This window comes from Rhododendron vialii, chromosome 1a (assembly GCF_030253575.1).
Source record: "Rhododendron vialii isolate Sample 1 chromosome 1a, ASM3025357v1".
In the NCBI taxonomy this organism is placed as follows: Eukaryota; Viridiplantae; Streptophyta; class Magnoliopsida; order Ericales; family Ericaceae; genus Rhododendron; species Rhododendron vialii.
In genome coordinates, this window is record NC_080557.1 from 4733097 (window position 1) to 4748648 (window position 15552).

At 38.0% G+C, this 15552-nt stretch overlaps 1 protein-coding gene across 3 annotated transcripts in view; it reads left to right on the forward strand.

Moving 5' to 3' along the window:
- Window positions 1-2298: 2298 nt before the first annotated feature.
- Window positions 2299-15552, forward strand: part of LOC131298849 (AT-hook motif nuclear-localized protein 9-like) — a 69954-nt gene continuing 56700 nt past the window's right edge. Inside the window, exons 1-3 of one of the 3 annotated variants that reach the window (XR_009190556.1) lie at window positions 2338-2395; window positions 2488-2532; window positions 2615-2882. The gene's annotated coding sequence lies outside the window, so the exon portion shown is untranslated. Of the gene's footprint in view, window positions 2396-2487; window positions 2883-7062; window positions 8147-15552 lie in introns of those variants that run through there. The other 2 variants (XR_009190555.1, XR_009190565.1) reach the window with 2 other exon arrangements.

Consider the following 15552-nt stretch of genomic DNA (forward strand, 5'->3'; position numbering starts at 1 on the left):
AATACGAATTTCTTTTTTTGAATAAGCTAGGATGAAAAAAAAAATCTAAATGGATTTTTTTTTTACCCCAAATGCCTCTTGGCCAAATTGTATTACTGCTTTATACTCCTCTTTAAATTAATAGTCAAAATAGATACTATACAAATTTATCTTATCTAAAAAATGGCCGCTTAAAACTTTAACCTCAGTAGGTTTTTTCTGCTAGAAAAGATAAAATGCCCACTTAATTTACATGGTCGCTAATTTTAATGTTTAGAGGTCTAAAATGGGAAATTTATTGATGAGAGATTTCGTGGGTTGTATTTAGCAAACTGGGGGTTGGATGTAGAAGTTGCCAATCTTTTCCTAAAAGAGTGGGAGAAATTATTGGGTATCGGGTGTATGTCACGTGGCCGAGCCGATGAGGTGTCCGCTCGGTCCATCCGGACCGTCCAAAAGTCTATTGGACGGCTCAGATTGAAATCCCCTCTCTCCTCTCAACCCACAACTCTCTGTCCTCTTGTTTTTTCCTTTTTTCTCCCTTCAAATTCTAGCCATCCAAAATTGAAATGGACGGTCCGAATGCTCCGAGTTGGCACATTGAAAACTTCTCTCTCCTCTCATCCCACCACTCTCTCTCCTTTTTCTCTCTCAAAATTTGAGTTGTCTAAAATTGAAATGAACGGTTTGAATGCGCCGATCGGTGCCCACTTGATACCCACATGGCACCAAAAAATTTCTTGATGGGGAGAAGACAGAGTGCTGGGAAAAAATTTCTAGAGGGGAGGAGAGACAGAAGATGAAAAAACAGGGGAAAGCCTACCGCCACCGCCACCTCTACCTCCACGAACAAACCCTCACCACCACTCGCCTTACTGTCCCTCTCCCCCGCTCATTTACGGAGCCAAAACCACCCTATTACCCCACCTCAACCATTCCCATTTTGCGCGTTCCAATGTCCTTCCAAATGGATCCGGATCTTCTGTGAGAGGATCTTTGTGAAGCTTTTGCTGTAAGCTTGACAACAAACGAATGAGGAGATTTAGTGGTCCACAACAAACCTTTTTATTTCTAAAGCAAAACCGCACCGTTTTGAAGCATAAAAATGTAACAGAAATGCTAGGGACAAAAAAAATTTACTCCGAAACTATCCCGAAAAGATCAATTAGTGGTTGAGATTCACTTTGATGTGTGTGACACAATCATCAAAGTGATTCTCAACCATTGATTGCTGTTCTCGAAATACTTTCGGGATAAGTTTTTTTTATACCTAGCATTCCCCATTTAATGGAGTAATCTACCCGTTTCTTCTTCCCTGTTACCTTTCTTCTCTGCTATGGATGGGAAAAAATTACTTAATTTTTTTTTGGTAAATAATTACTTAATTTTTGGTTACATACATACACAGAACGACTTATCTAGTACAATGGAAAAAATTATACTGTACTTAATTTTTGGTTAATTAATTTACTTAAATTACTTATATTAAGAAAATTACTTAGGCCTAGCTAGTTTCTGTATTTGGACTTTCATTTTGAAGTGTTATGTTATGCAAATTTTTTTTGCCGTTTATTTGTCATTATACTTTTTATGGTTTAGTTGGTTAGTTTTATAATATTTGGGTTAAAAAAAATATTCATCTTAACAAGAATAATTGCACAAGTAAAAAATTATGTTCGAAACACAATTTTTTTTGAATGAGGACAATCATAAATCAAAAGACAATTTTTTGGAGTTTTTTCGTCTTTATTCAAATAGAAAATTGGATTTCCATTGTGATTCTTTACATTTAATTTACTAAAATTACTTATGTTAAAAAGCTTACTTGGGCCTAGCTAGTTTCAGTGTTTGGTCTTTTATTCTGAAGTGTTATGCTATGTAACTTTTTTTCGTGTTTTTTTGGTCATTATGCTTTTTATGGTTTAGTTGGTTAGTTTTATAATATTTGAGTTAAAAAAAAATATTTATCTCGACGAGAATAATCACACAAGTAAAAAATTATGTTTGAAACACAATTTTTTTCAAACAAATTTTTTTTTGAATGAGGACAATTATAAATCAAAAGACGAATTTTTGGAGTTTTTTCGTCTTTATTCAAAAAAGAAAATTGGGTTTCATCATGATTCTTTACATTTTCTATCTCTCATCGTGATGATCCAATAATCAACAAACATTCGACGTGAAACTAAAAAATGCGAAAAAGATTGAATAAAGGGAAAAAAAAACTAATTTACTTATTTATCCAAGCTAGATTTTGAGTTTTTAATCCAAACAAGACCTTAAGTTCGGGAAGGGAAAAGGACAGCTATTATTCTGCTACTCTCTCTCTCTCTCCCTCTTCATATACCCAGCTTCATATTCATATACCCAGAGAGACAGAGACACCCCAGAGAGATTTCTGGTGGCTGGTTTTAAGGTATGAGGCTCCCAGCCTCCCACAACTTTGTAATTAATTTTGTTAGAGATTTATTTCATGTGAACCTCAAACCGTTCTTTTGGTATTGCAAGATATGGAGTCGTCTTCCTCGGCTAAAAAAGAGTCGTCTTCCTCAGGTACTTTTTTTCTGTCACTAAGAATAAGAATGAGGTAACTCTCTCTCTCTCTCTCTCTCTCTCTCTCTCTCTCTCTCTCTAGGAATAGAACCAGCGGCGGAAAGAAAGAAAAACCTAGGGTTTCTACCGCTTGGGGGGAGGCGCTGCCTCTTTCCTCCTCCCCCAGGCATTCCTCCTCCATTCGAAAACGATGGGCAAAGTAACGAGAGGTAGGTGACGGTGGTGCTGGTGGCTGCAATCGAAGTTATGGGTTTCGAGATCCAGGTTTCCTTGGATCGTTTTTGGGGTCGAATCGATGGCGTCACGGCGATCATCGACGGGGTGCTCGGACGGCGACGAGATCGGCCTCGGTAAGGTTATTTGGTTCTGCTGTTTTCTCCCTCCCCTCCTGTTTTTTTCCGACCCCCTTCGCCCTGTTTTGCTGCACATTTCTTTCTTGCTGTCTTCGCGTTATGCTCTCCTCGTCTTGGCTGTGTTTCTCTTCTTGTTTCTGCCGGCCTGTTAGTTCCTGAGCTACCTGTGCTTATGCCTAACGACGAGGCAAATCGGCCGCCGGTGTCTACTGTTGGGGGATCCAGTTTTCGCCTGACGGTTATGGTTGAGTGCATGCGTCTGAGCTTGGGTTTCCCTCCGTCGGTTTGTGGTCCAGTGGTGGTGGCGTTTTGGTGCTCGGTGGATGTTTGGATTGTTTTGGCTCGGTGGTGGGGCGGTGGTTAGGCTGATTTGGTGGCGGCGGGGGGTGGATGGCAGTGTTTGAAATGTTCAGTAGTTAAGGTTGTCTGGGCTTTTTGGCCTTTTGCTAGGGCTTTGTTCCCTTTTGGGGTGTTTTTGGGCTTCATTGTATTGTATTATTTGGGCTTCTAGGCCTTCAGGTGTATGGGCTTGTTTCCATTGGTTGTACTCCATCTTTTGGTTGAATTCCCCTCCACTTTTCCTTAATAAAATGTTACTTTGGGTAAGTATTTACTTTAGGATGATTAGTGGATTGTTGTGTTCTATGCATATTCTTTTATGGAGTTTGTTCTATTCGGACCTACCTGAGTTATGTTTTTTACTTTGAAAAATTAGTGAGGTTTCACTAGTTTGAAACCTAGTGCAAACTGACCATTGTTGTTCTTATTGTGGAAATCACAAATCTAATTAGAAATCTAACAAGATAAAACTCAAATTGAATCTCTCTCTCTCTCTCTCTCTCTCTCTCTCTCTCTCATTTTCATTCTTGAGTACAAAAGAATGCCTATTCCCTAACTAACTGAAACCTCCTCACTAACTCTGTAATCAAAATTAGTGAAACCTCACACTAACTAATAGCATTGTCTAACGCTTATGTTCTGTATGTTGAGTTTTCATATGGATTGTTGTGTTCCATGTTGTTTATATTCCTTTGAAAACCAGTTTTCATCCACTTTTGTGTTGTGTCTTTATGTTGAGTTTTCACTAGTTTTATTGGACTAGATCTTGTCGAAGAGCAAAGGGAAAAGACACACCGAGTAGTCACCCACGAGTAGGAGTAGTCACCCGATAGGAAAAATCGTCTTGGGGATAAGGAAAGTCCTCTTTCATCTTAGGGACTTTGTTTAGGAACTATGGTTTTCCTCTTTGATCTTAGGGACGTTTAGGAACTATGGTTTTTCTAGAGGGTGTGTCTGTTTGAATTAAGAAATCAACATGTAGAGGGGCATGGGTTACAACATACTCTGTGTAAGTTGGTCCCGGCTGCCTCTTTGTACCATGTGTGGCTGGAAAAGAATGCAAGGATTTTCAGGAACATTCAAGGGATGCTCAATCTGTCATCTCTATGGTCTGAGCCAATGGAGGAGTGTTCAGCCTACTGCTCGGAACAAGTCTGGTGTGGCGTGTTTCTCCTGTTATTTTTCTCCCTTCTTTGTAGGGCTTCTTTCCTGCTAGCAGGTTTTCTTACTTGAGTTGCATAGCCTGCTTTAGGTGTTTTGTTTTCTCCTTGTAATGGTTGTTCCCATGAGGACTTGATGTAGGGGTTGTTTTGTTTGGCGAAATAAATTTACCTTACCCAAAAAAAAGTCCTCTATAACATAAAGAAAGCGAATACAAAGAAAGGGAAGGAGGTGAATAGCTAGCTGTATTGGGAAGTGCTGGACAAAGTAGGAATAGGTGCATTGGCTGATCCCTTGACCTTAGAATGTGTCAACCTTAGGAAGTTTTTCAAGTAAAATTGTCCTTGTATTTTAAATGTTTGCGTTTCATGCTTGCCTACAGAATTTTGAATATAAAATGAATTTATTTTTCTTTGAAGTTACTTTGAGGATATCATCGCGTGTCCTCTGGCTTGAGTCCAAAAAATGAGTCACAAACCAAGTGTGTTTGTTTCTTATCTTTGTTTAGGTAATAAGTTCGTTTTTTTGCTTGGATTGTATTGTATGTATGCTGGATGTCCCAGACACACACCAACGTTGGTGCCATAAAAATGATCTAACAATTAAGGATGCTCATGACAGTTACTCTAATGGCTAGCTTTAGAGTGTGCTATCTTGTTCAAAAAAGTTACAAACATGAGCTAATTTTTTATTACGCCCGTAAGCTTTTTACAAATGTTGGCCAATTGTTTTTAAAAAGGCACGAATTTCTTAAATGAGATGATAAGACATAACACGTCACTCACTTAGCAACGAACTAACACACCCCTTGGAGATGTAAAATAAAGTAAATTTGGTATCTATTGGACAATAGAGGTGGCCTTGCATAGTAAATGTACTGTTAATGCAATCATTGGAGGTTTTATTATGTTGTTTTCTTTTTAGCCAATTTTGACCAAGTTAACCTGTAAACTTTGTTTGAGGTTAGTTTTTAATTTTGCAGGTGCATGTTTGCCAACCTTCAGTTGGAGTTGACGTACTGAGAATCCAGGATGTTAAAGGCCAGGGAAAAATCCGTAGTTAATGGCTTAAGTAATGCCAAAACCCTAATTAGTTCTTAAATTTGCAACCATTGACTTCAATTAATTTATTTTGGATAATGTTAGGACATTTAGAGTTTAGAATGAGCTAAAATTTTAGTTTAATTCCTGATCTACAGTAGATGTTTATCCAAGTTACAATCTCATGGTTTCATTTTCCTTTCTTTAGCATAGCGGATGCTTGCTTGGAAAACCTAGCAATACACAAATCCGACACGAATCTATCAAAAGTTTCAGTGGACAAACTGACCAATGAAGTTGCTGCTCGCATGCAAAAGGTCCACTTCTGTGATAAGCCCGAAGGTGGCGGCAAAATATCCACTTACTGTTGGACAGTATTGGATCATATGAAGGAGAATAGAGCCTCCTTAGATGATGACAATGTATGTGTTTAAAATAAGCTGTTTTATGTAAGGATTTTTTGTTGTTTTTGTGTATTCTTATTTTTCTTTCAAAATTTATAATTTGTTCTCACTTCTAAATCTTGCATGCTTACACCTACATTTTAGGAGCATTCATTCTTTTTCTGTCTTTATTTTTGATACCCATGGTTCATGTAATGTAATCATTTGTCGAAGATAGTAGGGGTCATGTAATGTGTGTATGCTTGCATGATTAAATTCCTATCTGATTGGTATATCATGATTAAAAAAAAGAAGTCCTTTGCATATATAGAAAATTTTGGTGTTCTTTTCGTTTGCGTGGAGTCATTTTTCTTATCAAGAAAACTTTGGGTTCACCTTTTGTGATTTATCTTTTAGGTACAAAAATTGAGAATCAAGTATTATAAAGTTATTGAGTTTAGTGGTGAAACGGCGTAGGATAGAGAAAAAATGGATGCTGAAATTTGTCCCGCTGTTTTTACCTGCCTCATTTGTGGGGAGTTTGTGACCTATAGGAATATTTCTGAGTACAATAATGTAAGATTTATTGTTTCCATTCATAACCTAAGAAATTAGGATTTAGAGTCATGATTTATAGAAAGTAATTCATTTCATTTTTAATTTTTTTTTTGCATATGGGGTTTATAATAGCAACGATAGACATCCAAATGATAAAGGAGAGCTCCATGCCATGGTCATAACAGACTATGGGAATGAGGATGGAGAAAGACTTTTTTGAAATTAAAAATAGTTGGGATATAGATTGGGGCCAAGGTGGTTATGGGAAAATTTATCCAGCACTTTTCGACACGATCTCAATTCCAATTGGGGTTTTTGTAGAGGTAATAATTGCTCTTTGGAAACGTAGGTTCTTTGAACTATATAGCTGCCAAAAACTCTTATATAGTTTAAAGAACTTAAGTTTCTAAAGAGCAATTATTACCTCTATAAAAACCCCAATTGGAATTGAGATCCTATCGAAAAGTGCTGGATCAATTTTCCCATAACCATTTTGGCCCCAATCTTTATCCAAACTATTTTTAATCTCAAAAAAGTCTTCTCCATCCTCATTCCCATAGCCTGTTATGACCATGGCATGGAGCTCTTCTCTATCATTTAGAAGCCTATCATTGCCATTGTAAACCACCTATGCAAAAAAAAAAAAATGAAATACATTACTTTCTATAAATCACGACCCTAATTTCTTAGGTTATGAATGGAAACAAAATCTTACATCCTTGTATTGAGAGATATTCTTATAGGTCACCAACTCCCCATAAATGAGGCCGGCAAGAATAGCGGGGCGAATTTCAGCATCCATCTTTTTTCTATCCTCCATCGTTTCACCACTAAACTCAAAAACTTTATAATCTTTGATTCTCAACTTTTGTACCTGGAAGACAAATCACAAAAAGTGAACCCAAAGTTTTCTTTATAAAAAAAATGACTCTACATAAGAGAAAAGGACACCAAAATTTTCTATATGCATAAATGGCTTTTTTTTTTAAATCATGATATACCAATCAAATATGAAAATAATCATTCAAACATACACAGATTACATGACCTACCATCTTTGACAAATGATTACATTACTTGAATCTTGGGTACCAAAAAAAAGACAGAGAAAGAATGAATGCTCCTAAAATGTAGGGGTAAGCATGCAAAATTTAGAAGTGAGAACAAATTATAAATTTTGGAAGGAAAATAAGAATACACAGGAACAACATAAAATCCTCATATAGAACAACTTATTTTAAACACATACATCGTCATTATCTAAGGAGGTTCCGTTCTCCTCCATATGTTCCAATACTGTCCAACAGTAAGTGGACATTTTGCCGCCACATTCGGGCTTATCACAGAAGTGGACCTTTTGCATGTGAGTAGCAACTTCTTTGGCCAGTTTGTCCACTGAAACTTTTGGTAGATTCGTGTCGGGTTTGTGTATTGCTAGGTTCCCCAAGCAAGCATCCGATACGCTGTAGATAGTACACAAAGCTAAAGAAAGGAAAATGAAACCATAAGATTATAACTCGGAGAGACATCTACTGTCAATCGGGAATTAAACTAAAATTTTAGCTCCTTCTACACTCTAAATGTCCCAACATTATCCAAAATAAATTAATTAAAGTCAATGGTTGCAAATTTAAGAAATAATTGGGGTTTTGGCATTACTAAAGCCATTACTTATGGTATCAGCCAATGCACCTATTCCTGCCAACCACTTTGTCCAGCACTTCACAATACAACTTTCTATTCTTCTCTTTCTTTGTGTGTTACAGAGGACTTTTTTTGGGTAAGTTAAATTTATTTCAACAACCCCTACATCAAGTCCTCATGGGAAACCATTACAAGGAGAAAACAAAACCCCTAAAGCAGGCTAGGCAATTCAATTAAGAACAACTGCTAGCAGGAAAGAAGCCCTACAAAGAAGGGTTGTCACTTTTGTTTGCCTTTACATCGTTTTTGGATTTTCCGTCACTAATCAAGTCAGGGACATGCACGTTTTCTGCAATGCATATTCGAAGAATTTTTTTTTACTGCCTCTTGTTTTCTAGCGTAGGTCAGCTTGCTGTAGACAGCTGGAGGAAACTTCACTACTCATTTTCTGAACATACTAGTAGGAGAGGTAAGCCTAGTTATGGAGGAGTCTGCCTTAATTTTTTTCCCCCTAAGTTAGTAATATTGGTGTGCTTACGTGATTTTGGTGATTTTAGGACATTTTTGGAAAAATATTGCCAGTTGTTCAGACGAGTCCTCGAGCTATTTGCATTCCCCCTAAAGTCGGCTTGCTGTAGACAGAGCTGGAGGAAACTTCACTCCTCATGTTCTGAAAATACTAGTAGGAGAGGTAAAGCCTAGATATGGAGGAGTCTGCCTTAATTTATTTCCCGTAAGTTAATAATATTGGCGTGCTTACGTGATTTTGGTGATTTTAGGACATTTTTGGAAAAATATTGTCAGTTGTTCAGACGAGTCCTTGAGCTTTCTGCCTTCTCACTGTTGTTGGCGCGGTTGCAATCGTAGATATGTGTTTGGCTGGTTACTTTGCTTCACAATTGCTCCACCAATGCCAGTCTTTACAGCAATGATTTCCTTACAGCATGAACTTCAAACATACTCTGAAACTGCATCCAAATTTGAAAAACAAATACTCAGCACACAGCGAAAGAATCCTGCAAAAGATAACACTACATGATTTCATTTACGTTTAACATAATACTCCTCTTCAGTCTTCCCAAACCTAAGATGAATCAGACACCATTAGCATATTTTCCACATGCAAAGTTTCCAGGTAAAAGAAATAGAACGAAAATTCGATCTTAACTACTCCTATTAATCACCTTTTGAAAATCACGCAGCAAGACTTTGGCCAAAAAAGATTTATACCAATCCTTAAATTGCAGATTTCGACCATGCGTAAATTTTGATTGGACACCATTGGATGCCCTCGTAACTCCTAGATGTGGAAACTATAGAATATAACCTGAGAACTGTTAACTTCTTTATTTATTGTCCCGGCAGTCAGCAAGGACAAATTCCCTCGTGGATTGGGGAATTTGCACTGTGATCATCAACTTGTTCGGCAACGAAGCAAGCAAGATTATCAGCACTATGTATTTATTATTCGTCTTGTTTGCTTGTGGCAATTGGCTGAGTACCTTCTTTTTGCTTAGTTTAATTTAGATTCTGGTGATGTATCAAACTCTGATCCCTATGATCTCTGTCTCCTTCATTGCTTAATAGTATGACTTTCCGTTGCACCAAAAAAAAGAAGAAAATACATGTTCAACAAGATGATAGAACAAGATGATAGCCCAACCTAGGACATAAGCCGAATGCACATCACGCAAGTCTAAATAAAATCTCAACTATTACCATAGAACCGCTAGAAACCTCCAGGTTCATGTAAACATCACTATTGATAACAGTCTGACTTGTTGAAACTCTCCTCTGCTTACTGCGACCATTGGGAGCAACCCTAGAGGTTTTTTCCTCTGCAATCATTACCCAAATCAGTAACAATACGAGGAAAGAAAGATAATTAAAATAAAAGCCATTCCAACTAGCAAAACAGAAAGGAAAAGTATCTCAATTAAAAGCTTGTAACAAAAGTTCATCACAGAAAAGTCAGTTCAAAGATTATGATACGGACGGAGAGAGAGAGAGAGAGAGAGAGAGAGAGAGAGAGAGAGAGAGAGAGAGAGAGAGAGAGAATCAGATCATGCCTCATAGCTTAAAACACCACTGCCAAAGTAAGCTACTTGCTAGTTGCTGTCATGCTTTATATAGTTAGACTGGAAGAGGCATCACAGCTTATTTTTCGAGGAATATTGGTTCATTGGTTTTGTCACATTGAGGTTTGCTTGGACTCTTGATTTTACTGAACATGGGCTTCTAGTGAAGTGCATTCTTCATTCTAAGTAGTTCTTCTCTCTTTTTGTGAGGTTGTTTTGGAGAAGATGGTAATATGTTCTTTTAGTTGATATGTAAGTCAGTTCCTTGTTTCTTTTCATCACAGAATAGGATTGGCCTGGTTGCACCATTTAGGCTATAGCAAGGCATAAGTCACTGCGAAAGCAGTAGTCCTACTACATACAAAATGGATTCTAGAAAAATGCAGTCTAAAATTGGCCAACCAAATCTCATATTTATACAGGCAGAAAGAATTGCCATTACTTAACCCAATATGGGATGAACTGAAAGTTGACTTTACACGCGCTACCAATAAATACTTGATAACTTGAATTTTAGGTAGTTTTTTTCTACGCATATATGTGAACTTTTAGAGTTTTTGTGCGCCTAAGGACTTGCAGGGCCGATTCCATAGAACTGTTTTAAATCAACTTAAAAACTAGTACAACTAGTGCAAATATTTGGAGGTTTGCAGGGTCCAGGCTGTAACATCCTATTAATTGTAGGTGCTTAAGTGTTCTTTTTAGAACTTCAGGGAGGTGGAGAGTAATTAATTTAACTGCATGTGTGTGTTATGCTCTCCTTATAACACCTGTTATCTTTTTAAGTTAAAAAAAAGAAAAGAAAACCCAAAGCCAGAGGATTCCTATTCTACGTTAGAGAGAGAGAGAGAGAGAGAGAGAGAGAGAGAGAGAGAGAGAGAGAGAGAGAGAGAAGAAGAAGAAGAAGAAGAAGAAGAAGAGAGGAAGAGAGAGAGAGAGAGAGAGCTGCCGAGAAGTAGAGAAAGATGGTGGGATATTGAATTCTTAATCTTGGTAAGTAACTTATCTCTACATATGGTAATCAATTTGTATGTACTTGAATTGGGTCTGATGGTTTTGTATCAAGAGGGTTTTTGGTGCCCTAGAAAATCAAGCTTGACCAATCCTTGTCTTCTTTTCCTTTGAAAATTGTTATTAGTGATCAGAAGCAAAAGAATTGAATCCTAAGAGTTGATTTGGGTAACTAGGTGGCCAAAAATGTCGAAACCTAAGCTCTTGTTTGCTGGGACTGCACCTTAGGGCTAGAAAACATGATTTATAAACTGAAAATTATGGTTTGAAGTGCAGGAAATTGACCTAAATACGCTGGAAACTGAAGTTTAGTTGCTGAAAATGCAGCTTTAGAGCTGAAAATGGTTATTTAGGTGCTGAAACTTTTAATTGGTTGCTGAAAACTGCTGTTTTGATGCTGAAATTGCTTAAATAACTGCTGGAAATCACTAGAAAGCGCAGGAAATATGTTTTACATGCAGGGAATGATAGTGAATGCTGAAAATAAGAATTATAGGTGTTGTAACTCTGCAATAGTTGCTGGAAATTATTGTATTTCCTGAGAACATGCCTCAAAGCGTTGTGATATGTATTTAAGTGCATAAAAAGAGTAGAACATGCTAAAAATTGATTGTATGTGCTACAACTTGGTGAATAGAAGATTTAAATTGATCATACTTGCTAGTAATATGATCTAAACTGTTGACACGCTTGCTGGAACTGTTGAGAGTTAGTTGAAAAGGAGTGTTGAAGCTTGTAGTAGTATATGGTACGTTTTTTTTTTACTTCTTTGCTTTTGGAATTGAACTTTGAGCTCATATGTGCGGAATATTTGTTAGGTTCAGAGACGACAACGAGTACCGCAGCTCCACGTAGGGAGTGACTGTGTTGGTTTTCTTTTTGTTGGAGACCGAGGTGAGTGTTCGATTCATAGATGTTCTTCAATTGGATTGAATTTGTGATATTGGACTGTGATTTCGTGTCGGTGGGCAACAATGGCCAACGGCCGGACTTTGTGTCGTGCCTTTGACTTTGTGTCGATTCAATGACTTTATGCCAAAATTATGACTGTGTCGAGCTAGTGACTTGGATTAAAGACTTTGTGTCGATTATTTGCTTAATGCTTAATTAATGATGAACTTGGATTTATTGTCTATATTGAACAACATCCATGTCTCATTTACACTCCTGGAACTCGTTTGGGGTTCCAGTTTTGCAGGTATAGGTCGGTGTCCACTACAGGTCGCATTTTGCGTTTTTGTGACTCGCTTGAGAAGTGTGTGGTTGAGGCCTGAGAGAGTCTTTGTCTCCCAGCCCGTAGATGATATTTGCCTAGTTTAGTTTTTTTTTTTTTTTTACTTGGATAATAGTTGGTTATGTTTATTTCTTGACAGACTTCCGTTGTAGTTTGTAAATGACAATCATTTTGGAGATGTAAATAAAATGTGGCTGTTGAACTTCAATATTTAGTTATTCTTGGAATTGCTAGTAGCTGGATGTTGTTGGGCTGTTGCCGCGTGTCGTATCAGGATAGGCTGATGAGGTGCTATTCCGGAACGGGGCGTGACACAGGCACCCCTTGTGTCTGCCAATGACATCATTCTGGATTAATTTTCTCTATAATAGCTCCCTAAGTCTACATATATACTCTCAACCACGACTCTAGACACAACTGCTTTCGGAGCTGTTATTCTTGCTCTTTTTGAAAATCCTATAATTTTCCAATTTCCATCTCCCTCCCATTCAAGACCCAATACCAATCTACTTACAATATTAAAGATACATTATAGATGAGTTTTTACACTTCTTTTTTTTGTTGCAAATCCATTTTGAGTTTGTTATGTATTGGTGTTGTTTAGGAGAACATTCCGATCAAGGAAGTCTTCAGGCAACTAAAATGTACGAGGGAAGGTTTGTCAACAGAGAAAGGAGAGAAGAGACTCCAAATCTTTGGCTTTAACAAGCTTGAGGAGAAAAAGGCACAACTTTTTAACTCCTTTGTGTCTTAGATTTCTTTATTTCTAATTGAAATTTTGAGCACTATACTTTTTTGATGCTGAACTGTTTGATGAAATTTCTAACAGGAGAGCAAGCTTCTCAAGTTCTATGTAAGCAATGATGCTCTTCTCAGATCTTAATTTACTCTCCCCTTTCTCTCTGTACCGAACCTTTCTTGCTTTGCCGATTGCCCGTCGGTTTTCACTCTTGAGTGTAACCAGTTGGTTTAATGGCAAGGTGCGGTCCTGGTGGCGGGTGGTGACGAGGTTTGCGTGGGTCTCCCTCCGATTTCGTCACTTGGGTTTATCGGTTATGGCCTAATGGCAAGGTGGAGCTTTTGCGGTGGGTGCGGCATGGTCTCCGGACATTACAGTTATGAAGGTGAATGGCGGTGGTGTCTTTTAGCGTTCGGATCGGTGTTGATGGATGACAATGGCGGCATGCGACGTCGTTATGGAACCTCGGTGGTCGGATTCTCATACCGTTTGTGAGAGCCGAAATGGCGGCTTCTCAGCGGTCATTTTTGGGTTCCAGTCATTTGAGAGGTTTGTGGTGGTTGTTTTATTCAGTAATCAGTCCAAATTCTGATGCATCCATCCAAGCAGCACTTCTTTAAGAGTTCCCTCGGTAGCAAAGGCGATAAATTGGGAGGCTTAAAAAGGGGAGGAGAAAAAAACCCTCCAAACTAACAAAAGAAAGAGGTTTGCGGTGGCACGGGCAGCTGGTTGTTTTATTCTGCAATCAGTCTGAATTTCTGATGCATCCATCAAAGCAGCACTTCTTTAAGATTTCCCTCGGTTGCAAAGGCGATAAATTGGGAGGCTCAAAAAGAGGAGGAAAAAAACCCTTAAAACTTAAAGTTTGTTCCGTCATCACCTATAAACCAAGGTGTAGCTAGCAGACTTATGCTAGCGGATGCTCTAGTATATGCCTGTAACCAAGGTGTAGCTAGAGATGGTACTGTAGTACAGAACCATGAGGCATCATCACCTATAAACCAAGCTGTTTCAAACTTTATATTGGCATAGGCTACTGATCCATTTTTATCACCCTTTATGTAAAAGTTTGTTCCTCCTCTGAAGTCTACTTTTGATTCGTTGACACTATGTTAAATTGTTTTGCAGATAGTTGATCTAGCGATGTATAGTTGCTCTTTATTGTATTGGTGTTAAACTTGGGATGTGGAGCTGATGTCTCTTCTAGTAATTAGCTGAGTTAGAGAGTCGTGCTGTAATATATTGTTAAGTATGTCATGATTTACACCCGAAGACAAATTTTAGCAGGAGATGATTGTGATAGGGAGAACATATTATGGAAGGAAGCATAATATATTAGTGCATTAAGAATGGGCACCCAGAAGATAGGTTTGCATAATTACATCCTGTTTCGCACCTGAAGGATTTCAACTTCAAGACATTGTGTAGAAAAACTTCAACACTGGAATGCTCGAAGCATCAGCTCCATGATTGGAATGGAGGCAAGATTGGCTGGGTGGAAATCCAGTCAATTGTCTTCGGGCTGGCCGAGTTACTTTTAATTCGGTGAGTAACATCAACAATTCCTATCTATACGATACAATCCACATGCCTTCCAACAGCAATTTGTGGTGCAATTGATCAAAGTAACCTCAGGTTCCTTTTGGGTTGTGACTCTCAATTCTCAAAAACAGCAAAATGTCCTATGTTGCTTGCGGATCATTAGTATCAGTAGCCCTTCTGGACCACTTTAGCTTCTTGGAACTATTGTTTTAGGCTCTTCAGTAAGTTCGAATCAATATAGAGTGGAATAACTGAAGTTTAGGATAAGACTGTGTGGCCCATGGTGGCTGGTATGACATAGGTTCACTCCCAAACATATCTGACTCTTCATCGCAAGTAAAGTAGTCGAGCCAAAACGAATGACTTTGCTGAAAAACAAGGGCCAAGAGTTTATCCACTACTTTGCTAGTTGGCCTTGGTTCAGGCTTCCCCGCTTGTGACTGACTTTCATGAATTTTAGCACCGGTGTATCCTATATTTACTTCATTGTTTAGCCAATGATGGATTTCGTGCCACGGAATGAATAAAGGAACGGAAGACCTACAACTTTCTTATGTTATGTGGTATCGAAGACTAATTTTCGCTGCCAACCCTAGCCAGAAAGCTGGGGAATAGTGTAGCTTGAACTTTGAACACGGTTTGGGTTTTTTCTTTAGGAAATAAAACATAATTAAAAAGTACAAATTTCCAGATTGTGGTCATTAAAAAAATCTAAGAAAAACCAGTAAAAAAGTTACACACCTATATTGCTTAAAGGGATAACATTAAGATTAGAGGTACTAATGAAATGAAATGCTAATTCTTTTTTCATCTCCTGCGCAGACGAATGAATGAATTTCGATTTTACGCTGTGTCTCCTATGGAAAGAAAGGGATCAAAACACGAAAATAGTTATATTTTTGGCTCATTGTTGGATGGACCTCTAGCTTGAGAGAACT